Source organism: Mustela nigripes, chromosome 8 (assembly GCF_022355385.1).
Source record: "Mustela nigripes isolate SB6536 chromosome 8, MUSNIG.SB6536, whole genome shotgun sequence".
NCBI lineage: Eukaryota > Metazoa > Chordata > Mammalia > Carnivora > Mustelidae > Mustela > Mustela nigripes.
In genome coordinates, this window is record NC_081564.1 from 52,681,915 (window position 1) to 52,708,439 (window position 26,525).

General features: G+C 38.4%; 1 pseudogene; it reads right to left on the reverse strand.

The window, feature by feature from the left end:
* Positions 1 to 4,835: 4,835 nt before the first annotated feature.
* LOC132022998 (ubiquitin-like-conjugating enzyme ATG3) lies at positions 4,836 to 25,278 on the reverse strand (annotated as a pseudogene).
* Between the last annotated feature and the right edge of the window lie 1,247 nt (positions 25,279 to 26,525).

A 26,525-nucleotide genomic window follows, 5' to 3' on the forward strand; every position in this document is an offset into this window, starting at 1 on the left:
CAATAGGAATGCTAATGCATGGCGTAAGCCCCACGGAAACAAACAGAGCCGGGATAATAATTTTGTAACCTCTTGTTGACATAACCCACCAGTTTGCTGAAAAGCCCCTTCATGTAGAGGAAACACAGAAACTATAATGATTTTCAGATACAGTTGACAAGAGACCATTTAGTAAACTTTTATTTTTTTTAACTAACAGTATGCAAGGATGTTGTATTCTAGGCTGCTACTAATAATCTCATCAGAATGCAAAAGCAGCGACTGTGTTATAAAACCAATGATCTGTTATATTCTGCAAGAATTTACAAAAGCCTAATGTCATTTACTACACCATGAGAACCATACTTGGATTAAAAAAAAATAATAAAACACAACAGAATTCAAAAACTGATTACAGCTGACGAAAAAATAAACTGTTTGCAAATGCAATGCTTTAAAGGTAAAACATACCAGCGAGAAAGACAGGGAGCCCAGTGATGACTTTGGAATGGGAGAAATTGGTGTTTGGGAACGTAGAAACGTGATTCGTCACTTAGGACCCTGTTGGAATCAAGGCATCGATTCAAGTCCAGGATTCTCTGGTCCACTGTCGCTGCTGAATCCGTGTTGCCAGCTCAAGCTGCAGGAAACTTGCAGTCTCAAAAAGAGTTTTTTGTTGTTCTCATTGTTTGTTTGTTTGTTTTTCCTCAGCAGCATTTCTGACAAAAGCATATCTCTAACAGTCTTAAATATACAATTTTTTAAAAAAAGGTTTTATTTATTTATTTGACCCAGAGCGGGAAAGAGATCACAAGTAGGCAGAGCAGCAGGCATAGGGAGACGGAAAAGCAGGCTCCCCGCTGAGCAGAGAGCAGATATGAGCCTCCATCCCAGGACCCTGAGATCATGACCTGAGCTGAAGGCAGAGGCTTAAGCCCCTGAGCCACCCAGGTGCCCCTTAATATACAATTTCATTGGTTTTTTTAAAAGGGAAAACTTTTCTTTGGGGACATTGGAATAAAGTTAGCTGAAAAGTCCGTGGCTGGGATTTGTCAGGATCGCTGTGTAGCTGGGACTCAGACGGTCTCTCCTTTCTGTCACCTGGGACCCTATGATGGGAGCACGTGCAGAGGCTCCTCTCAGACCGTGTGCTTGCTGTTCTTAAATGTTTCATGGATTCAATTCTGGCAGTTAATTTTTTACGGCATTTTAATTTTATAAGGAAATAAATGTGTTTAAAAATTATTTTCTTTGATGTCTAAACCAAATTTTTTCTGCATTTTATTCACTGATTGAAAAAAAGTCAGCATCCTGAGGGGTGATGTCTGCCTCTTTTTACATTTCTATCACTGTATATACCACTATATCCATCTATTCATCTATCATTCTTCCATGTATCCACCCAGAGAGGCAGAGAGAGAGAGAGATCTTGGAAGTTCTTGAAATTGCTATAATCTTTGGAAGAAACTGATTCTCTCCTTTTCAAACTAACATTTTTATTTCCAGGGTAATCATGGCAGAATATAAGTAACACTGGGTCCTTAATACTTTTTTTAAAGACTTATTTATTTCAGAGAGAGAGAGGAAGGGAGAGCCTGCAAGCAGGGGGCGGAGGATAGAGGGAGAGAGAGAGAAAACCTCAAGCAGACTCACTGTTGAGCATGGAGGTTGAAGTGTGGCTCAATTTCAAGACCCTGAGATCCCAACCTGACCTAAAAACAAGTCAGACACTTAACCAACTGAGCCACCCAATTGCCCCCAGAGTCCTTAATGTTAAAAGTCATTTCTACAGTATCGTTAGTCAGCTTCCAATAGAGTCCTTTCAGGAAATGTATTCTTGGATGACCCTAAAGATATACCTGGTCTTGCAAACTTGCAGGGAGTCATTCTGAAGTGTTGACTTAGGTGCCTGTAAGACATCTGGCAATAATGAAGATGGAGCTTTTAATGCTTCGGGGTTTTATGAATGAGTTACAGTACAGTCACTGAAGAATTATTAAGTATATCTCTACAGGAGGAGACATCTATATTTTTTGACTGCTGGGAAGTTGCATACATTGATAGTTGTCCAGAAAGAAATTGGGACTGCTTGTTCATCAGATCAATTAGTTTGAGAACCAAATGAACTGATGTTATAGTTCAGGAGAGTCCTTGCTCACTATGGATATAGAGGGATATTTCATACAAGAGGCAGGGCTGTTTATTAAGGGGTCTGAATCATGCAAGACAGTAATTAAATGTGTGAACCATCCCCTAGCCTTTATTCCTAGTGGCTTACTTTTTGTTTTGTTTTGTTTCCTCCTGAAGGACTGGAGGAGGTCACTGTCTGTCAGTCATCTTCCATTTATACTCAAGAGCAGCTCCAGTGCTGCCCTTCTTTGTGACTCTCACTAATCTTCAGTTAATTGTCTTTTACGCGACTACAGCACCATAGACACAGTTATCTTAGTATCTCTCATTAGTTATCCTGTAAGCGTGTGTGTATGTCTGTGTGTGTGTAAATGTATGTATTTATTGGTTTATTCTACTAGAGTATAAGCTCCTCAGTAAATGTTCTTTTCCATTCACAGCACATCGTAATAGGTATCTAATAAGTGTTCAGGGATGAATAATTACAAAAAGATTTAAATAGAATCAACTTCCAGAAAAAGTTAGAAAATGATATCAACAATTTATTAAGTTCGGGCTATTGGTCACTTACACAGATTTAAAGGATTCCTAAGTAATTAGAAGCATTTAAATTTAAAAAACATAGTTAAAAATAAATATCTTTTTTTTTTAATTCAAAAATTGTATAATATCAGATCTGAGGAGCAGGTCCCTTTCTCAATCTAATAGACAATCAACAAATTAGACTTTGGAAAGAAAAGCTTTCATTTACTGTCCTTAAGAGAATATCCACATGCAATTAAAATAATTGGTCGTTTTTGAGCACTGATAGGCAGTTTGAAAAGAGTGATCTAGATAGACTTAGCAATTCCTTTATCCAGCAGATTCGTGTAGAGCTCCTGGTATTTGCCCAGCTCTATGTTAGGTACTGAGGGTTCAGAGATGAACCAAACCAACTTGGTTCCTGCCCTTCTGGGTGTAGAACATGAGCGAGATAGGTGGACTTCAGACAAAAGGCCTCCTAAAGGTCATGTCCCTACAACTGTGATAAGTATAACTGGCAAATTCAGTTACTTAACAGCATTCAAAAGGAGAATCTGACCTAGCGAGAGGACACCTTCACTGGAGAAGTGATAATTAAACAGAAACTAGAAAGATGGTGAGGGTCTGGAGGACGGGGATTTAGGAAAGTGTGGTGAAGAGTGATCTGGCAGAGGGAAAACCAGCAAATGTGCCTCTGAACCTGGTACATTTGGAGAAGGCAAGGTGAGGCCCTGGTACAGTGAGTGAGGGGAAGCAAAACATAGGTGAGACAGGAAGTTGGGCAGGAATCAGTGCCTTCAAAGGATCAAAGGGGAATTAACAGTGGATGAGTCCAGGGGTAACATGCTTCCCACTGATATGCAGATCCAAGGGAAGGCCCCTCATTTCTTCCTTCCAACTAGATAGCCAGCCCACTCCCTCCAATGTATCCTTGTATATAAAAAACTCAGAGGTGTTAGGAATATGATGGTTCATCCTAAAAAGAGTAGTATTCATCAGGCTTTTAAAATGAGAAATAACATTCAAAGTTGTGTTTGAACAGGTTGGAAAAGGGCAAAAGTCAGTGTAGAAAGAAAATGAAGAGGCAAGGATGCTTTATTGATAGCGGAAATGAGTAGAGGGAAATTGATAAATCAGAGATATATTTTAAAAGAATTATCAACAAACATGGGGTGTAAGGGAAAGGGAGTTAATCAAGAATGATTGTACGATTTCTGTTATTTCCCAATGGGAGTGGATAATTGGCCAATTGCTGCAGTAGAAACACTTGAGGAGGAAGGAAAGATAGGAAGGAAAGATGGTAAATTCCTATTTTGGAACTGTGGTGTTCAAGGAAACTGTGAAACATCCAGATAGAGATATCAAGAGGAGAATCAGAAGAGAAATCAACATGGAAACAAAAATTTGGGGATCATGGGCTTATAGAGGAAATATGGAGTATTGATAAAAATTAGAGTAATAAAGAATTTCTTTGGGTCATAATATAGATCATGGTGGAGAAAGAACAATATTAGATATTCTCCAAAAGTGATAAAAGAAGGGCTTTTTTTTTTCTTGTTGTTGTATACATTATCATAAATTTATTGCTGATTTTTTGGTAGTAACATGTTTTGGCTTTTTGCTATCTATTGTTGGCTGAGTTTTAATGATAGTTACTATGTGTTTTGCATTGTACTAGTACTAGCAAGTACTAGTTACTTACTAGTTACTACTCCGTTCCTCTGGAGACCAGCAGTACAGAAATTATTAGAAAGCTATCAGAGATATTCTTGAATTGTTTAACAGAGTGTCAGTGAAATAGCCATTTAATGGAACTTACTTAAAATTTAATGCAAACCATGAAAGTCCCTTTATTAGAGAAATTGTACATACTGGTGAATATCGTCAATGGTCATACCTATGGGTTAATTCTTTAAAAATCAGAACAAGGGGCACTTGGGTGGCTCAGTTGGTTGTGTGCCCAATTCTTGATTTGGGCTCAGGTCATGGTCTCAGGGTCCTGAGATTAGGTCCCACATGGGTTCCCTGCTCAGTTTGGAGTCTGCTTCTCTGTCTCTCTTTCTCTCTCTCCCTCTGCCTCTTCTTGCTCATGCACACATGCACGTTCTCTCTCTCTCTCTCTCTCCAATAAATAAATAAATCTAAAAACAATAAAAAAATAAAAATAAAAGCCAATAATCAGGATAGATTTTATGCTCTCTTCATTACATTGTGAAGTGTCTGGTGTAATCCTATTGTATTGTTGGAAGGACAGCTTGTACAAATTTTAAGAAAATTAGAAGATGCATAGGAACACCAAGATCCCCCTCCTTTTGCAATGGTCTCAATTATTTTCTTCATGGGTAAGCTGAACACAGAGGAGGTAGAGGGAGATGGTGATGATTTTCATTGGTCCCTGTTTTCTTCACATGATCTTGACTGATGTTTTCACACATGTGTTCAACTGGTGAAGGGTACCTTTACTCATCATAGCTGAACAGCTGTAGTCCTGGTGTCTGGTAATATTTATCATAAGTGATATAAATGTTGTAAGTTCTAATTTGGGAAATAGCATCCTCACCACCGGCATCAGTCTTAGCTTTACAAGCTTCTACTAGTTCCCTTGTGTCCAGGGTAGCCTCATCTGTTTCCAAAAATCCACTCTCTCCATATACTTTCATATCAGCAGCTTCTCCTTCCTCTTCCTCTTCCTCCTCCTCACATACTGCTGAGCAATCTTGAAGTATTATATTGTCCTTGCTTTCCAATGTAATCTCCTTAACTGCTTCAGTTATTCCTGCAATGCCTGTGTTATGGTAACTCTCTACCCATCCCCCATTACCATCGTCTTCAATGGTAGCTTCCAATTCATCTGAATATTCCATCTGTGTGCACCACTTTTGCATGGCACATTTTTGGTGACCAAAAATTGTTTCCCGTCGGTAGGTATGCCTTCACTTTCATTTCTTACCCTGTAGCCCATTGCCATGTTGGATAGATATAGACTAAGTGATCTGCAGCTGCCACAAACTCTTCTGGGGTGGTAACACCTGTTTCCTTAAACTTTGGTTCCCTGAGGACCTGTGTCGGGTACTTAGCCATTTCCAGTGGCTTTCCAAAATAGCCATTTAGAAAAGTTGAGAAGTGTCAAATCTAGATATACATATATGTGAGATATGTATTTCTATGTGTGTGTGTGTGTGTGTATGCATATATATGTGCGTGTGTATATATATGCATACACACACACCACACATTTATTTCACTAAAATAATATATTATCATTTTATAGATACTGATAATGAAGTTCAGAGAGGTTAAGTGATGTCATGTAGTTAACAAATGGCTGAAGGCAGACTTGAAATCTCCACGCTGAGAGTTCTTTCTACTGTACAGCTCTGAGTCATCATAGCTAATATTAACAAGTCCCTGTCCCCTTTACTAAGTACTTTCATCCTTTTATTTTATTTTATTTTTTTAAATTTTATTTATTTATCAGAGAGAGAGATGGGGAGAGAGAGAGTGAGCACAGGCAGACAGAATGGCAGGCAGAGGCAGAGGGAGAAGCAGACTCCCTGCTGAGCAAGGAGCCCGAAGTGGGACTCGATCCCAGGACGCTGGGATCATGACCTGAGCCGAAGGCAGCTGCTCAACCAACTGAGCCACCCAGGCGTCCCCATCCTTTTATTTTTTTTAAAGATTTTATTTATTTACTTGAGAGAGAGAGAGAGAGAGAGAGCAGAGCAAGAGGGAAGGGCAGAGAAAGGAGCAGACTCCCCACTGAACAGGGAGCTGGACATGACCCGAGCCCAAGGCCGAAGCTCAACTGGTTGAACCCCCCAGGTGCCCCATGTCCATCTTTATTACAACTCTATGAGATTAACAGATCCATTCCACAGTGGCAGCAATACATAAAGTGGAGTCTTCTGACTCCTACTTGTATCCCACTCTATGAGTATCCTGAGTTCATGCGGAGCTAGCCTTGGATTTGCACTGGAACTCTGCAAGATGGGTATGGAACTGATGAATAAGGGCTGCCATTCGCAAGGTGCATTGAGATGACAGTGGAAATGCAGTCAGCAGGATCTGGGCCAAAATAATTAGTATGGAATACATTAGAACGACAGCCAACTTCTAAGGGCTCAACTTTTTGAGGGTATGTGCCTAAATGTAACTCGTCTCATTTCTTCCCTGGGGTTGAATTTTAAAAGCACAAGGAATGAGTGTTCATGGAGAGTATGATTTAAGGTACTTAACAGGAAAAGAAGGGAGACCAGAGGGGAAGGGAACAAAAAATGTTCAAGTTCCAGGAACTTAGAAATCTAAGAAATGAAAGAACAATAATATAATACTTATGGTGATGATGATAGAGAAAGAGGAGGACCCAGTGCATTCACAGATATGTTTCTGTTTTAAATCGTCTGCTCATTTTTTGACCTAGAATTTTCCTTCTGGTAGTTTATATGCATTTAAAGTATTAGCCTTTGGTTTCTACAATGTACATGGTTGGCCCCATGTGACTGTGGGTGTCAGACTCACTATGATGAGAACAGGGCCATGGTACCCCTCATACTCCATTCCCCAAAGGAAAGCAGGTCTGGCCGTCTTCCACTGGAAAACATATCCCTCACAGAATGAGTTCATTTTAGCTGTCAGCTATGGAGTATCTAAGAATCTCTGTATGCATGCAACATTGCCAGCAAGATGCCCACCCACCTCCACTGGGGATAAGAATCCCCAGTGGGGGAAAAAGGCTGCTTCCAAGTGAGTGAAGCAGCTGTTGTTTTACACAGAAATGTCAAAAGCACAAGCAAATTTTTCATCACCAATTGGCGGTGTCATGGCCAGTGAAATACTTTGTGGTTTTTATGTGGTTTGGGGAGAAGCAACTGGTTTTGTGAGGTTTAAGTTATAGACATAAATTATATATGTGGAAACTAAACCCTTGGCTTGAATTCATTTCATTGCTAATGATAGGATTTGAATCTGAGATGTGGTTGGTAGGAAATTAGCCACACGACACATCTTTGAGATGTTAAAAATTATTTTGCAATCTTCTTAAAAACTTTACCTTTTAGGTACATTTTTCTTAGTAGTTCAGCGAGTATAAATATGTTTTATTTTATTATGTGTTCCTATTAGCTAAGATTTTGCCATCTCCCAAAAGAAGTCTCTCTATATAAAAACGTTAAGTTTTCCAAATGCAAAGAAATATAAACTATATGCCACTGTGTTTGTATTGACTTTCCACTTACTCATAAATGTATTTCCCCACCCATCTGTAACCTATTCTTTCATCTATGCATCTGTCCATCATCTAACAGGTATTGATTAAGCCTGTCTATAGCTGATACACTGTGTTAGACATGATAGGACACCGAAACCAATATTAACTCCTATCTCCTGTCTTCCAGAAGCTTCAAATCATTTGATAATTCATTTCTGACAAGAAGAGGAGTGAGCCACCCTACCCTTGCAGCCGTCATCTTTAAACAATAAGGAAAATGAAACAAATGCTGTCTCCCATCCAGGTCTCACCAAGACACAGACACCAAGTCTTGCCATAGAGGCAGGGCCAACCTTTAAGTCCCTTTTAAGACAAGCTCTGTTTATGTACCTGATAAATGACGACAAAATGCATATGAGCTTAGAGTATACAAAGACTGTAAATTAACTGTGATGTAGATTATGAGAAAATAGATAAGAGCTCAATATAAAGCAATAAAATCCACCATAACCTATGATGTCTTTATGAACCAAACTGTATACATCTTTGGTGTTTGTCTTGATTGGCCTGATCACGTGACAGAAGTAGCAAAGTAACGCAGCAGTTGTCTTGGTACATTTGGGCGGCTGTCACAGAAATACCACAGGCTGGGGGGCTTAAACAACAAACAGTTATTTCTCACAGTTCTGGAGACTAGGAAGTTCAAGATCCAGGTGCTGACAGATTCGGTATGTGGTAAGAATCCTCTCCCTGGTTTATGAGGGCCTGCCTTTTTGCTGTGCCCTCACATAGTGGAATGGATGAGAGAGCTTGTCAGGGCCTCTTCTATTTGGGCACTAATCTCTTTAATGAGTTCTCTCCCCTCATAACCTAATCATCCCCCCAAAGCTTCACCTCTTAATATCATTACCTTGGGGGTTAATTTTCAACTTTGAAATTTGGGAGATATTCAGTATATAGCAGTTGTTAACATATGTTGCTATATTAAGTTATTAAAAACTGTTCTTGAAATTGTACCTGGAGTTGGGATATTTTGAGTTGGAAGCTTCCTCAGTGATGATCTACCTTTAGACCCTATTTTGCAGGTAAGGAAACGGAGGCCAAAGAGATCATCTAACTGGGAGAGGACCCCACCCCCACCCCCACTCCCATCCAGGTCTCCAAACTCCAAGCCAAAGCTCTTTGCACTCTGTCTCTTAACAAAGTTTTTATGGGAGATGTTTCACTGCCAACAGCTAGTAAGAGGACCAATTTTAGTCTCGACTGAGGGAGAAGAATCTTGTTTTAAAAATCATCCTTTAACATTTTTTTTCCCCTTTCTCTACCCTCCGCAACCTGCTTTCTGTCTCCTTTTTGCTTCCCGTGTCTTGTTTCCTAATGGGACTTCTAGTACCCTTGTATCAATTTGCATTGCAAATGTTCTCTAACATTTAACTCTTTGTCATCAACATGGTTTTTTAACCCAAGTAAAAGTTCTGTTAGGATTTACAGGCTACCTTGGGATAAAGGAACAGAAAGGTTTGGTGGATGGGAGGTTGAATCTTGGGTTTGTCTTATTTTATCAATTATAGAGGTAAAAGGGCTGTATATTTTATTTATACTATCACGGGCCTTGAACTCAGTATGCATGTCACAAACACCAATGCTGGCACATCAGATTTACCAGAGTTCTAGGGAAAGGCTTTCATTCAATTTCACACATTACCAGAAGAATTGATGGTGGGTCACATAAACCCACGCTCTTGATGCTGTGTACACATAGACACGGAAGGTCTAGGCTCATCTGTCTCTCCCCTTTTGCTCCTTCACTACCCTGCCATGGTTCTGGCACCCCCAAGTATGCATGTCCTGCTTTTCTGCCTAATCCATCCAATGAACAGAAACAACAGGAAGTTATTTTCCCAAATTAATACTCGTAAAGATGTCACAAGATCTTCCCATAATACAACCTCTATTTTTCTTCCTTAAAAAAAAAAAAGGTGGGCTTTTAATAGCTCTTTTAGGTTTATTTTCCTTGTATTCTTAATTATATTAAAGACTCATATTCCTTCCCTGAGTATTCATTTAGAAAGAAGGTTTTGTAATAGTCACATTTAATTTATCAGGGTGCAATAATTTGTGTTTCCCAATCATCTTGCCGACTTTGGTTCATTATACTATTGTTTCACATGAGTAAGTTAGCAAAGTTTGGATTGATTGACTCTAATTAACTAAAACTGGTTCCAGGCTGTGCATCTATTGTCATGGTAGCTAGCCGCAAAGCCCTAAACTGTGCAGCAATGGTGATATAAGGTAATATTGATTTGAAAACTGTAGATAATATGTAACCTTGGGCTTATCACTCTTTGGGAGATAAACTAAAAAAAAAAAAAAAAAAAAGAAGAAGGATGGGGAAGGGAGAGGTATTAGGACAAGTTGTAAGGGCACTTGGGAATATAAATGGGATTTTCAGTGGGTTCACTTCTTTTATTGTTTTTCTTGTCCACAGATAATCACAGATGTGTTGAACAGACAAATTCAAAGTCAGCAGTTGGAAGAGTAAGGATTTCATGGTTTTTTGAAACTGTGAAGAAATGAAATACACTTGCTGACAAACTGTCCAAGATCCCCCTGAAATTATGGGGAAACCTCCTTTTTTATAGAGGAAATCTTTCTATATGTGACTCACCTAAAAGTAGGACTGTTTGAAATTTATTCTTTTCTCTGTTGCTGAATTTTTATAGCCAATAATGATCTTTGTCTGAGAAAAAATTGTTATTAGACAGTGGGTAACTAGAAAAATGATTGCGTCTTATAGCCTGTAAACATGAACAAATATTGCACTTGCTTTCTAGTGTTCAACAGGAATCAAGTTAAAGAAACTCGAGCAGATTGCCATAGGTGGGGTTCACCAATTAATTTCCTTCTTGCCTATGCAAAATGCTGCAGCTTCTGTCTTAAAGTACCAGTTAGGATCTTCTTACATTTGATTACTGTTGCTCACTTTTTCCATATTCTTCATTTTAAAAGCTCCAGGGCCCTGGTTTTCCATTACACCCTTATTAACTGAGCAGCTTTCCCCCTTCAATCATGCATTTATCACCAAGTTCAACAGAACAGTCTTTATGTCCCAACAGACAGATGAAGTGAAAGTTTAACTCATGTACTACAGAACCTTGCTTGAGATGTTTTCTGCAGAGTGGAGAAAATACTGGAAGCATTTCCAGTTTATCCAGCTGCTTCCTTCATTTGCACTGTGCTGAAGTCTGTTTGGAAACTGAGGACAGGCTGCTTTTATGTCGGTATCTCCTTCATTTGATTGTTTGAGTTTCTTTTAATGTTTTGTGGCCATTGTGGCTCTGTGAGAAAGGATAAACTTCCAAATGTCACAGAGAAAGGAGCCTGTATTCCTCAGGGTTTCCAGAGAAACAGAACCCAATAGGGTGTGTGTATGTGTGTGTGTGTGTGTGTGTGCACGTGTGTGTGCTTGTGTAGAAAAAGAGAGAGAGATTTTAAGGAATTGGCTCAGGTGATTATGGAGGCTGCAAAGTTTAAAATCAGCAGAATGGCTCATCAGGCTGGAAAACCAGGAAAAGTTGATGTTACAGTTTAAGTTCGAAGACTTCTGCTGTAGAATTCTCTCTTGCTTGGTGAAGGTCAGTCTTTTATTCTAATCAGATCAACTGATTGATTGAGACCCACCCACACTATGGAAGGTAATCTTCTTTACTCAAGGTCCACTAACTTAAATCTCATCCAAAAACATTCCCACAGAAACAACCAAAATAATGTTTGGCCAAATATCTGCATATGGTGGCCCAGCCAAATTAACACAGATACATCACAGAGCCCAAGGCTCACATAAAGGTACAGGATGAAGAACCAGGGAAGAAAAAGATGGGGAAGGAGAATGACACAACATTGTGTTGAAGAGAAAAACAAGAAAGAATATGGCTACTAATTCCTCACAGATTCTGAAGTATTTCAAATGATCATCACGCAAACATGGTACATATAACACATGCCTGTCTTTCTTCTTGAATGGCTTAGTAACAAAATGTCCTCACATCCTCTTGTTCTCAAGGGCAGGTAGGGGTCATAGTAGTTCTAAAGCAGTGGACCCCACTGGCAATATGGTGAAATGACAGTAAAGACCCTGCCCAGTCTCTTTCCTCTAACCCACTCTAATGCGCAAGCAAGAGGCTGCACACATTAATCCCAGAGAACTTCTGCTCTGCCTTCTTTCTAGAATTCAAAACAGTAGTCTAAAAGGTCTCTGCCGTGTTTTCAGTTTTCTGCCTCCTGAGCACCAGTTACAAGTGACTCACTTCTTACCAAATAGAAAGCAGGTATAGTATCTCTTGCAGGTAAAATAAAATCTTAGCATCTTCAATAATCAAACAATAAGCATTCTTTTAGTCCTTATTGGGTGCCCAGTGCTGGGGAAGATGCAAAGGAAGAATCAAACGCAGTCTTTACCTATAAGAGTTTATAACTTTTTGTAGGGGAGGGAATCATAGCCAATAAACAGAATACAAGTTATTAGCAGGAAGGGGGTCTTCTGACGAGAAATTCTGTTCACAGAATTCAAGTTCATAGATGGTGACCATAAATATGAAATGGAATGACCATCTCTTTGTGTTGCCATATTTGAAAATATCCTGCAAAAATGGAGGGATATTGTTTAGACTGATTAAGAATTAGTTCATTCTTGGAACACCTGGGTGGCTCTGTTGGTTGAGTGCCCGACTCTTGGTTTTGGCTCAGGTCATGATCTTGGGGTCCTGAAATCAAGCCCTGCATCAGGCTCTGTGCTCAGTGTGGGACTTTCTTGTTCCTCTCCCTCCCCCTCCGCTCTTCCCACTCGCTCTCTCAAATAAATAAATAAAATTAAAAAAAAAAAAACAATTAGCTCATTCTCAAATAACTCCAGTTCCTCTCAATGATTATATGTTTTCCTAGTGTCTTTTTTCAACTTATTCAATTTAGTAGTCAAATTTATGAAAAACATATGGAAACATCTAAGGATGGGTTTTTGATAAGAGGAGGTTATTTGGAGATCTTGTCTTAAAATGGAATACATTAATACACTTGTCAACTCTTAGTTTACCTTCTGAGGAATCATTCTACTTTTTCCCCAAAGATTGTGACTATCATTACTTAGCTTATCTCTGCTGTCAGTTTTATCAGTATTCTCCTCATGCTTTTACTTAAAGAAAAAAAAAAAAAAACCACTATGTTTGGAAATTATATTGGATAAACTCCGCCTTTCTAATAATTTCTGGAAATCTAAAATTATTGTAGATGGCCTGAGATGGCAAGTTGATCTCTGTAGCCTTGATTTATTCAATTCCCCCTCAGGACAGGAAGAATCCAGTGGCAGAAAGTTTCAGGGAGGCTGATTATGAGCTAAAGGAGCAAGGATGTTTATTAAGGAGCCTGGGTCTTCACAGTGGGTAAAAGTAATAGGGAAGATACCAAGATCATTGTAGGAACTATTTCAAGGTTGAACCTAAAAAAAAGAGCCCTACATGTCAGTTCTGAAGGGCAAAGTATCAGTACTAGGGAATTAGAACATAAAATGGGCTACAACAGGCCAGGATTAAGTGTGAGGAAAGGTCAAGCATAGTAAGTCGGAACTAAGATTTTGAAATGAAGATTGTATATTGGTATTTTTCTCACATGGTCTATTTACGATTTATGTTAACAGGATGGACAAACAGCTTAATCAGGTGCAGTGGCAAGGTGGGAGGCAGAGCCAAGCTCCAAGTCAGGGCTCACTCTTCTAGAGATAGATGTCTTCTAATTTTGTTTCTTTATCTGAAAGGTGAGACATCCCATCTGAGATGATACAAAATAGATCTGCTGATTCTTATTAAAATCAGAAAATATCAGAGAGACAGTGACCTTAATGTTGTGCTAAATCAAAGGATGGCCCTCAGACCAGCAGCATCTGAATCACCTGGGAACTTGTTGGACATGTGAAATCTCAGGCTCCAGCCCGGATCTACTGCATTAGAACCTGCAACTTGGTAAGACTCCTAGGTGATTTATGTGCATGTTAAAATAAGGAACGCAAAATTCTTTCTATATTACCACTTACAGATAGTGTTTGATTACAAACCCACAAGTGATAGGGAGTCCACAGTTTTTAAAATCAGTGTTTGCTAATAAATTCTCCTTTTTTAGAACCACAATAACAAAAGATCATATTTGGTCAATAAATATTGAATGAATGAATGAATGAATGAATGAAAGACTGTTTCACTTTGAATTGTGTTTGTCCATAAATTATTTGAACTCGCTGGAAAATAAATCAATCTGTTTTCCACAATCAGCTCGAAAATTAAATAAAAAGACTTTTTGTTCTATATAGGCTTCTGTTTGCAGGCTAAGTAAGTCCAGTTCCTTCAACTATTTCTTAGTATCAAGGTGTGTTTAAGTTCCTTGCCATCCTTGGTACCTTTCTCTGGCCTCATGTTGGATTCCACATGTCCCTCCTAGAATATGTCATCGAGGAGTAAACACGTGCCTAGATGTGCTCTGAGTGGCACACAGTTCGAGGAACACAAGCTGATGACATTCCTCAGCCTCTGCTCTGGGATTTTCTAATTTAGCAAATTGGTTGTCACATCACTAAAAATAGGAAGTTTGAACTTAGGCTCCCTTTTTTTGTCTGAGGTTATTTTGCTTACCACAAACGAAGGCCACAGAAGCTAAATATATGTCTACTTGAATGATGACTTTATAGCAATAAAATGAGCCCACAGGGGCTAATGACTCTGTAATCAGCTTTTTCAACCACTTTTTATATTGGGCATAATTTTCTCTCTCTCTCAGAAATTCTACATCATTTATCACTGGACTAACATGAGTAAAAGGGGAAAGGCATGAGCTGAGAGATTAGAGGCCACTGCCTTTCTGATATTAAATCATAATAGTAAATTTGCCTGGAGGAGACTTCGATTTTGTATTCTACTACAGTAGACTCATATTCTTTTTTAGTTCAGAATTCCTACTTTGACATTAGGTTTAAGAAATTAAGTTTTAAAAAGAATTTTTTCTGTTTTTAGTTTAAAAATAATCAACAGTATATCAACATGATTAACAGTATAACAACTCAGGGTCATTTTTGAAGTTCCTTTCATTGGTCTCTACCACCTCCTGGTTGCTATCAAGGAAAGGGTATCAAATCCCTATTGTTGACCTGCTTGAAAACTGGTAAGTTAAAACACTTTTTTTGGGAGGTGGGGGGGATTATCATTAACATTTTGGTGTACTTGTGCTACAGACACCATTTGAGTACAATTTCTGCTAAACCTGTTAATGTCAACTTTAATTCAGATACTCCTTCCACAGCTTGCAGTTCAACCTGCTGCATTAGTAGCTATGCCTTTTCCAGAGTTGACTGCTCTTAGGCCTGGTACCCTCTGCTTATTCCTCGAGATCTACTCTTCACCTTGTCCTCCTCACTGCCTGCTTCGGTAGGCTGTGCTGTACAGATTATATCAACGGGCTTCCATGCTCCTCTCCCTTCTTATCTTTTAGGTCTAGAAGTGGTAAGAGTTCCCCTTCTGTTAGTCTAGGATTTCTGCGCCATCATTTATGGATCCTTTAGAGCTTACTCAGGTCTGTGATCAGTACTTTGTATAGAAACCCTCCTTGAATTATCTTAATTTGATGGTATCTGCATCTGTTTCTTTGTTCCTTTATTCTGGATGATTCATTCATTCTGTCATTTTGTTGTTGTTGTTATTTACTTACTCATTTATGTAGCAAACATTTATACATTTTCTATTATTTATCAAATATTCTGCTGAATTTCTTTAGAGCTCATTCTCTACTAAAAAGTCAGTAAACTTTAGATAAAGTTAACTCAAGAATTTCTTATCTTAGTTGCTCCATGTCCTATTGGCAAAAAGTCTGTAATTAGTAGACAGGTATGACAAGTCATCTCAAGACAATGTTTGCTACTCTTGTGACACTGAATAAGACCCTCTTTTCTTTTTTTTTTTTTTTTTAAGATTTTATTTATTTATTTGACAGACAGAGATCACAAGTAGGAAGAGAGGCAGGCAGAGAGAGAGAGAGAGGAGGAAGCAGGCTCCCTGCAGAGCAGAGAGCCCGATGCGGGACTCGATCCCAGGACCCTGGGATCATGACCTGAGCTGAAGGCAGAGGCTTTAACCCACTGAGACACCCAGGCACCCCAAGACCCCCAAGTGGGGGTAGAGGGACAGAGAGAAGGGGAAAGAGAGAATCTTAAGCAGGATCCATACTCAACACAGAGCCCCATGTCCCATGTGGAGCTCCATCCTACAACCCCAATATCATGACCTGAAGTCAAGAGTCAGAGGTTTAACCAACCATGAAGGTGCCTCACAAATACTGTTTTAAATCAAAAAACTCATATAAACAAGTGATAAGAGCCATTCTGTTGGTGCCAATAACTAAAGTTGTCCAATCACGTTTAGCTTCCAATTTTTTCATGATGCCTACATCTAGTCTTTGGCCAATAACTTGCCATCTAAGGCACCGTTGAAGAACTTCTCAACAAAAGGCAATATACATATACTTGGTTGTAGTCTTGTAGTCACCAGCTAAAGGGTAAGAGGTTTGCACTCCTTAGAACTGTCTTGTGTATGTGGTTGAAGAACAATCCTTCTCATTTTGGATAAAGATATACTGAAGTTTATTCTCAAGGATAGAGGAAGAGCACCCTTTCACTGGCTTTCTTTGGCTCCGGTTGTGAAACAATAACATGGTTTCATGGCAGTGATGATGAAAAGAGTTTAGTTTGTAGTAAAACCATCTTTGGCTGTATTAATAAAAGTTAAGACTAAGTGATAAGTGATAAGACTAAAGGATGTGAAAGCCCTAATCTTCAGTAAAGTGATAGGAAAATAAGACTAGGCTGTGTTCTTCTCAGAGTCCTATTTTAAGAAAGAGAGTAGAAATTTGTCACTGTTCAAGATGAGGAGCATAAAGTCCAGGTCTGGACATCATATCATATTGGAGGTATGTAAAAGAAAAGGAGATCACAAAACAACTGTTATTAAACATGGAGGGCTGGATTTATTTTCTATAGTTCCAAAAATCAGAATACTGTGGGTGTGCATTTTTTCCTCTGAAATGCAGAGATTACTTCCCATCTCATTTTATGAAGATGGAATTAGCCTGATATGGCATCCTGTCAAAGACATTGCAGGAAAAGAAAATCAAAGACCAATATTCTTCATGAGCACAGATGCAAAAATTCTAAATAACACTTTAACAAATTAAATCCAACTATATACGTAAAGGATAATGGTAATACATCCTGACCACATAGGGCAAGTCGAAAAATGAAAATCCTTACGGGGCACCTGGGTGGCTCAGTGGGTAAAAGCCTCTGCCTTTGGCTCAGGTCATGATCTCGGAGTTCTGGGGTCGAGCCCCGCATCGGGCTCTCTGCTTGGCGGGGAGCCTGCTTCCCCCACTCTCTCTCTCTGCCTGTGTCTCTGCCTACTTGTGAACTCTCTCTCTGTCAAATAAATAAATAGAATCTTAAAAAAAAAAAAAAAAGAAAAGAAAATCCTTACAATCATCCCACTAGAAAAAGTGTTTGACAAAATCCAACAATCATTCTCCATTAAGGAAAAGAGAAAACCTCTCAGGAAATCAGGATTAGAAAAGAATTTACTCAATCCACTGAAAGTAGCTAACATATTTAATGATGAAAGACTGAATGCTTTCCTCCTAGAACTAGGAACAAGACAAGGATGCTCAGTCTCACCACTACTATTCAATAAGGCATTTGGAGATTCAAGCCAGCATAGTCAATCAAGAAAAAGAAAGAAAAGTTACCCAGCTAAGGAAGAAATAAAACTTTTATTTGCATCTTTACATGATTATTTGTGTAAAAAAAATCACATGAATCTACAAGAAATCTAAATAATAAGTGTTTTACAAGATTTTTGGATATTAGATCTATAAGCAAATGTATTTGAATATACCAACAGTAGACTCTTACAACTTAAAATTTAAATATCTCATATATTATAGTACAGTGTGAAAAAATGTAAAATACTTAGGGATAAATCTGACAAAATACATGAAAGACGTGTGCACTAAAAATTATAAAATACTGTTGGGAGAAATTAAGGGAGATCTAAGTAATTGAAAAGATGTACTTTGCATGGGTTGAAAGAGTTAAAATTGTTTAGAGCTTAGTCCTCCCAAAATTGATCTATAAATCTGATGCAATTCTAATCAAAATCTTAGCAGGCTTTTTTTTTTTGGGGGGGGGGTAGATATTGACAAGCTGATTTTAATACTTATGGGAAAAAGAAGAACGCCATTGGTGGGCTAACACTTTCAAAATGAAGACTTATAAAGGTACAGAAATGAAGAGAATTAGCATCAAGATACACAACAGAACAATGAAACAGATTAGAGAGTCTATGGACAATTCATTTTTGACAAAGGTATAAGGTTAATTCAATGAAAAAAAAATACTCTTGTCAACAAATGGACTGGATATCCATAAACAATAAGACGAACTTTGACCCATACACAAAAAGATGAATTTTGACTTATCCTTCTCACATTTTACAAAAAAGGAAGTCAAATGGATGATAAAACAAACCATAAAATCTAAAATAATACAACTTCTAGAAAAAAGCAAAGGTGAAAATTTTGTGATCTTGGTGTAGGTAAAGAGGAGGATTCATAAAAGAATAAACTGATAATTTACAGTTTTTTGTGATCTTGGTGTAGGTAAAAAGGAGGATTCATAAAAGAATAAACCGATAATTTACAGTTTTTTAAAATTAAAAACATCCGCCCTTTAAAAGACATTGTTAAGTAAATGAAAAAACTAGCCATAGACTGGGGGAAAATATTTGCAAAGCTTTTATCTGTTAAAGAATTTTGTGTAGGATAAAGAACTTTAAAATCCAATAATAAGAAAACAACACACCAATTAAAAATGGGCAAAGATCTGAAGAGACAGTTCACCAAAGAAGATATGTGGATGGTGTATAAATGTGTGAAAAAGATGCTGAACAACATTAGGCATTAAGGGACTACAAGACAAAAGCACCACAAGATGCCATCACACAACTGTTAGAATGGCTAAAATGTCAAAGTCTGATGATACTTAATGTACAGAAGGATGCAGAGAAACTAGAACTCTCGTACAGTGCTGGTGGGTACCTCAAATGGTACAATCATTTTGGAAAACAAGTTGGTGGTTTCTTAAAATGTAAATGCATACCTCTCATACTATCTAGCCATTCATTCTACTTTTAGATATTTATCCAGGAGAAATGAAAATGTATCAGACTTGTATATGAATATTCTTGTGGGTCTTATTTGTTTTCTTTTGGGAGAGACGGGCAGAGGGAGAGAAAATCTTAAGCAGGCTTCATTTCACACAACCCTGAGATCATGACCTGAGCTGAAATCAACCATCTGACACTTAACCGAGGCACCTGGGCGCCCCTAGTCTTATTTGTAATAGCCAAACTGGAAATAACCTCAGTATTTATGAAAAGAAGAAGAGATAAGCAATTTTTGATATATGCAATACAAGGAAATTCTGCAACAAAGAAAAATAATGAACTACTAATATATAGAAAGCAGGATGGATCTCAAAATAATTACGTTGACTGAAAAAAGAGTGAATGCTCTATGATCTCACTGATATAAAATTCTAGAGAATGCGAAGAAATTTAAAGTGATAGAAAGCAGATGAGTGAGTTCTTGAGAACAGGATTGCTGGTAGGAGATGAGGAAGGTCTAATGGGTTTACACTGGGGCTGAGGAAGGGTTGGGATGTAGATATGTTCATTCTGTTGATGGTGATGACAGTTTCACGGATGTCTGAGTATGTCCAAACATCCAATTGTATACTTTAAACATGTGCTATTTATGTTCATTACATGCCACTAAAGAGACAGGAGCAGGAGGCTGGTAGAGAAGGAAAGAAAGACTGTGCTAAGTAAGTTATGTGATTTAGTAAGAGGCTGATCATATTTTGAGACTGAAACACAATTTCCCTTCATAATTAACACAACAGACATGGGCTGGGAGGGCTTCTAGACTCCTCTCCCTCTCTGCTCTCCTCAGTTTTTCCCTTTTCTCCTCCCGCTCCCTTCTTTCCTTCCCTGCATTATGAGTTTAAAAATTATATTTTATCTTGGGATGCCTGGATGGCTCAGTCTGTTAAGCAGCTAACTCTTGATTTTGGCTCAGGTCATGATCTCAGGGAGAAGGGGAGCAGGTGTCAGGCTGTGAGCTCAGCAGAGAGTCTGCTTGGGATTCTGTCTCCCTCTGCCCCTCCCCCTGCTCATACAAACACGCTCTCTCAAAAATCAATCAATAAATATTTAAAAATCTATATTTTATCTTAAGAGTCAGCAAAGACTCTAATTTCTGAAAATACTTCTATACCTCCCTTGGGACCGCAGGTGATATGTTAGTACCTGGAATAACTAGAGAGAGGGAAATAAAAGAAATAAGTCAAATGCTTTCTGCTAGAAATGGACAGAAACTTTGGAGGGAGAGAACCGAGTAGCCAAGACAGAACAGATGACAGAGAGACATGGCGCCATCACTGAAGTGTTGTTCCGGCCGGGGATGTCTAATACTCCGTTTTAATTGTTTATGTTGGTGTTGCTAGGATAGAAAATCTTCCTGGGGAAAGGCTAGTGAGCCAATCTCAGGGCAGAGGTATACGAGCAGCTGCCCCATGCAGGCACATAAGTTGTTGTAGGCAAGTATTTTCAAGGACTTGTAGCTAGAGGCCTTGCCGGCAAGTTCAGGGAAGGCACTGGATTTTCCACTGGAAATGAAACTAGCATTTGGGAGATAGATGAATGGCACTTTTTGGTCTCTTTTTTAATCAGTGTGTCAGGAAGTATGTAGCAAGAAGCACGCTGAGGACTGGGAATTCCAAGATGAGTAAGATATGACCTTGTCCTTCACAGCTTTATGTCAGAATTTTAAGTCACAATGTGTCTGCGATCATAGTGTAATATTTGAGGTTGGTTGGTGTGCTTGCTTCAGAGTTTTCACGTCAAGTGACCTAGTGGTAGTCATGAGGCACAATCTATCTGTCTGTCTATTTATCATCTATTCATCCATCCATAGCACTTTAGATAAAAGCATATAAAATCACAATAAAATCAATAAAATTAAAAATAATAAAATAAAATGTCTATTCTCCACATCAAATAATGTCAGGCAGTGAGATTTTTGAGGGTGCTGATGCCTTAGCATCCCACACATGCCTTGGTACCTTTGTGCCTAAGGCAGCACAGAGCTACTCTCCAGGAGGACTCCCCCATTCCCCATTCAGAATTCCCATCACCATTAGGTGACAATGGAGGACATATGTGAGCTCATGAGGCAGACATCACAGGGTTGGGTTTTTTTGTACAAAGTCCATAGCAGATTCTCAGTGAGAGGATTCTGTGTGTTTCTGTTGGAAACTAGGGTCCATGGACATCATGACAAGAGACAGGTGATTAGTTGCCTTTGTTCCTTACCTGTTGTGGGACAGGGGAAATCATACGAACTTTGGACAGCGATTGAAATTTCACCTTTGCCCTATCTATATAATCTTGGACCTTGGTTGAGAAATTCAACCAAAGTCTCGGTTTTTTTCATCTCTAATATGAGAAAAAAATAAAACTTGCTTGAAAGACAATGTAGCTACAGAAAAAAAAAAGGTTTATATATAAATAAGTAGCACTTGGCACCTACTAGGTATGTAATAATTTTAATAATAATTATTATTATTATTTTTGTTATTTCCGGGGCTCAAACTATTATTAGAGATTAGAGTCCAACACTTAGGGAAGGACAAGGGGACCTTCTAGATAGGGCTGTTATTCAAATCCAGAAAAAAAAGGAAAGAAAAAGATGTAGACCTAATTCTGAGAGTGCAGCTCTGCCCAGGCATTTGGCTGTGTGAGCCAAAGATTTCAGACACCTCTGAGAAGTCCATGAGTTGGAAAAAAACAAACTAAGACACTTGAAGCAACTAGACAACAGTATCATATAATCAATTACTAGCATGTGCTGTATAGGCAAGAGATGTTACCGGACCCTGATGTAATTAGCATCTTGTTTTTCTTTAGTCTATGTGCAGAACAGTATTTAGAGGTTCAAGGCAATGTGCAAAGTACTAAGTGGTCCCCTAGTGGCCAGAAGGAGTTAATACCACATATACCCCAAAAGGAGTAAGTAAGAACATTATTTACTTTCACTTTGTTTACCTCTCAGGCTACCTTCATTTGAGCTGATAAGAGTTTCTGATTCTAAATTAATTCACTCTTCAATTATAGGCATCTAAAACTATTTTGCCAAATAATACTAATCATACTGACTTTCATGGTCCCTAAGTGCCGTCCTAAACATATATTTCTCATGGTTTACAGATTTATAGGGACTGTATATTTATTTGTCAGGGCTTCTTACATTAAGATTTGAACTTTTTGAAGGGATTAATTGGGTTAGTGTTATCTAGTGGCATCATACATTCTAGTTTTCCCAGGACAGTCGTGGTTTATGCTTGTTTCCCCAGTGTAGTTGTTAGTATAGACCTCTTTTATGATCATAATCATCCCAGTTCTAGTAATAAATTATTCTTGTTGCCGTAGTGTTATCACTTGCTCCTTTCTGCTCTTTTTTCTCCATTGAACATTCCAGAAATATTGATATAACTCATGACCAGACATTTGGTCAGTCTGGATGTGATCTCTCATTCTAGTAAGCACCAGAGTTTATTTGGCTGATCTAGCTAGTTAGGAAGTTTTTCTCTTTTCTCTTAAAATACTCAGCATGTGCTCTTTCTTAAGCTGCATTCTTTATCGGAGAAGAGGACCACGGCTGATCAGTGATGTGTGTGCTATTGAGCTCCTGTGTTTGACTTTCCTCACAGGTTCTAAAGGTGACCTCTAAGCCAGGTCTAATGTTGGTTGGGCATGATATGCGGAGCCTGAGTGAAATATGTCCAGGAAATACTGTCTATAAAATATACCACTGTGCCAGCATGATGGTAAAACGAATGTGTTAATAGATGAAAGATGATCTAGACACCAAAACTGAGCCAGAACAAAAGGAAATTGTGAACATTTTTAAGATACAGAACAAGCTTATCCACAATGGCCCAAATGTCACCTTTTATCCTAGAACAATATGGACACCTGTAAAGTTCCATCAGGGGAGACTTTTAAACACAAATTTATGCTTGATGTGTCAGAAATAAGTTGGTACATTTATAGACTATTTGTGTGAATGCATCACAGTAGAAATGTTTTGGAATCCAGCAGTGGACTTGTGAATGCCTTGTTAAAATGAAGTATACTTGTTTTACTCAGATTTCTTAGGAAGCATGCCTATCCCCTGACATGATTTGATTCAAATGATTTAATACATTCAGCAACTAAAATAAAATTTTAATGGGTGATTCAATTTGAAATGCCAAAATAAAATTATTACAAATAAAGAGGCACATACAATTTGCTCATCTTCATAAACTACTTTGTGCTTTTGATAATCGGAAACAAAATATTACTCTAAATGGCTTAACCAATACATTTCTTTTTAAATTTTTCTTCCCCTTCTCATTATTTCTGACCTATTTCCCCCTCTTCCATGCTGTAATTTTTATCTTAACCATATGCATTTTACATGTGAATGAGGCTTTGAATTTATGACTCCAAGAGATAAATGCACACACACACATGCTATAAATGGTGTTGTACTGTTGTTGTTGTTTTTTTTTTACACCTGTAATCTTCTGCTTATGAGGACTAAACCTTAAAAATAAACATCTGCCAAATAGGTACTGTAACATATAATAATATAATAAAATGCAATAAAATGTATAATTGAACAGTAAGATTTGGGGAATTTCAGCCTCATGTCGTTACTTATAAAATACCAATGAAATCATTCTGAATCCTTCACATTAAACGGAGTACAAACAATCACATTTAGCAAACCAATAAAGAAGGTCTGCAAAGGCCTAGATGGGAACCATTCTGAGCTGGTTATGACCACACATAGCTGAAAGTCAAAGATCTTCAGTGTGACTGTAAGTCAACACTACTAAAGAGTCTCAAGGAGAGATAAGGAGGTTACTTCTTCCATTACTGCTAAATTTTGACCTAAGATATGTATTCCTCCTTTCATGCAATGAATGTTTAAGCTCCTCTTCATCTGTCAGGGATAGAGTGTAAGTCTAACACTGGGTATACAGAGTTGAACTGGAAGCAATTATAATTGAATGTTCACCGAAATAAAATTCTGTATATTCCCCTAAATAGTCATGTTCAGGGTTATGAACTTGAAATGACCAAACTATTATAACGGTTGCCTCTTCATCTGGGCTACTAGAAAGCTCAGAGCCGAATCCGTAGTCATTACTTGCAAATATTTAAGACTCCATGGATGTCTTTTGTACTGACTTCACTCCTTGATCCATTTGATTAAATAATCAAAATTTAAACAACAGAAAAATCTGTTTTCCTTCTGTCTAGTGTTTAAACAATTTTAACTTATCTTTTCTTACATTTTTTAATTGTATGTATTAATCTTGGTAAGTCATGGGTACAGACAAAAATCCTATCTAAGGATTCCCCTGGAAGTATGTATGTTCTACAAATAACTGCCTCATAGCACTTCTAGTTATCTCAAGTTTAATTCCCTTAAAGCGGACATGAAACTCTAAGGATTATCTAATAGTATAACACAGAATCAGTGATTTATACAGAGTGATTCATCCTGCCCCCCCCCCCCACATTGAACAAGTTGTTGTCTTTCTGCCAAAATGTCAGAATGTTTTACATAATCCACACCACGAATGTAGTATAATGTGGAACAAGAAGACAGACCTTCTCTAAGGTTTTGTCTGACAGAGATTCGTGCAGAAGCAAATGAGTGACAGGTGTCATTTCAGCTGGGGACGTACAGTTGAAGGTGAGTCTGTCTACGGTAGGCGGTTACAGAGGGACAGAGCTCTCGGCAACAGCTTAAAACAACACGTTGAAGAAAGAATCCATTCCGGCTCAGTCATGGGTCAGTACAGGAGAACAATGAGATTCAGAGAATGGTAAGTGAAAGGGTAAGAAGATGACAGCTCAAGAAGAGGAGGCCCCAGGCACCCCGGGGCAGAGAGAGTGTCGAACCTCTCCCTGGTGTGGGAGAGTTAGGGCTCAAAGTCCACCCTCATCTTTCATTTGCTTCATGATGTCAGTCAGTCATTCTTAACTAACCCTTTCCATTGTAATTATCAAACCATGATCCTCCGCAAGCATTTGCTGTCAGGACTCTCCAGTCCAGAGCAGGGAGGCAACTTCTGTCAAAAACTATGTGTTTCTACCAGTTACGTGTGATGTTCGCTTTTCAGTGTCTTCCACAGTTGTATCTGCATGGCTCTGAGAACGAAAAAGAATCCTGCTCCGATGCATCCTGCGCCAGCTTTTTTCCTCTTTTCTTTCTCCTTCCCTTTTTCTCGTCTTCGACTCTTCTATTGGGGTGATCCTCATTCACATCTCACTGTTTTCCTTCTTATAATCAGAAATCTGTGGTGTGACTGACCCCTTAGGTCAGGTCTTGGCACTGTCAGAAAGCTGGCGCCTGGGGTTGAGGTCTTTGTTTTGGGGTGTATCATGAGTTGCACAGAACATACATTACATAAGTAACCCCACAGATAACATGTAGAATCTTCCCACGTGCTTTCCACCAGAAAGACTATGACCAAGCTCAAATTCTTACAGGGAGCAAGAGGCTGGGTACAGGACAAAATTGCTTTAAGTTTTAGTATCTTTTTGCATATCGAAGAATAATTTTGTTAAATATTATAGGGGGGAAAAAGCCCCATTTAAATTTAATCCTGATCTCTATGAAAAACTCCCCATGTGATATGTTCCAAGACCCACATGATTTCAACCGAGGAAGCGCTGGGTCAGAAAGTCAGCCAAGACATGGGCTACCACGTCACTGTTATACCTGCAAACTCTTGCCCAGATCTTCCCTGCTCGCCTTTGTTTCTCCAGGAGTGAGAGATGTTACTGAAGTGATTTCAGTGATTTGAAAGATAAATGCAAATGAAAGATAAAAGATCAGACTACTGATCTCCTAGTATCTAATTTTTTAGCACCTGACTAGAAATCCTAAAATAACCAGTAGATTGACATCACCAAGTTTTTCATGGTAAAAAACATGGAAATGTCGCTATATGATAATTCTGGGTTTTATGTCTTTTTAATGACAAAGTCATCTAGTATGTATTTTCCCTTGGAACTACTCTAGACATACAGATTTTCATCTTAGCATGCAGAATTGCAAAAATTTTAAATGTTTATAAAGAGATATCATTCAAGAACAGAAAGAGAATTTGACAAAATACAATGCATTTTCTATTGAGAGCTATCTTGTGAGAGATCCAACACTGTAATGATAGAGTTTTGAAAATCATTAAGGGAAGAGAGTTTTGTTTAGATGATTTTCAGAAGGCAACAGGGTTTTAGATTATTTGTCTTTGAATGCAATTTTAAAATGAAACATAGGCAACCAAGGAGACAGCTTTTGCAAAATAGACACTTTTGGGGAGAACATAAAGCATCCCCTTCATTGTCCTGAGAGCTAGGAGATCGCTGTTCCTTAATAAGAATGTTTGTACTAGAACAAAAAGCTTTCTGCACAGCAAAAGGAA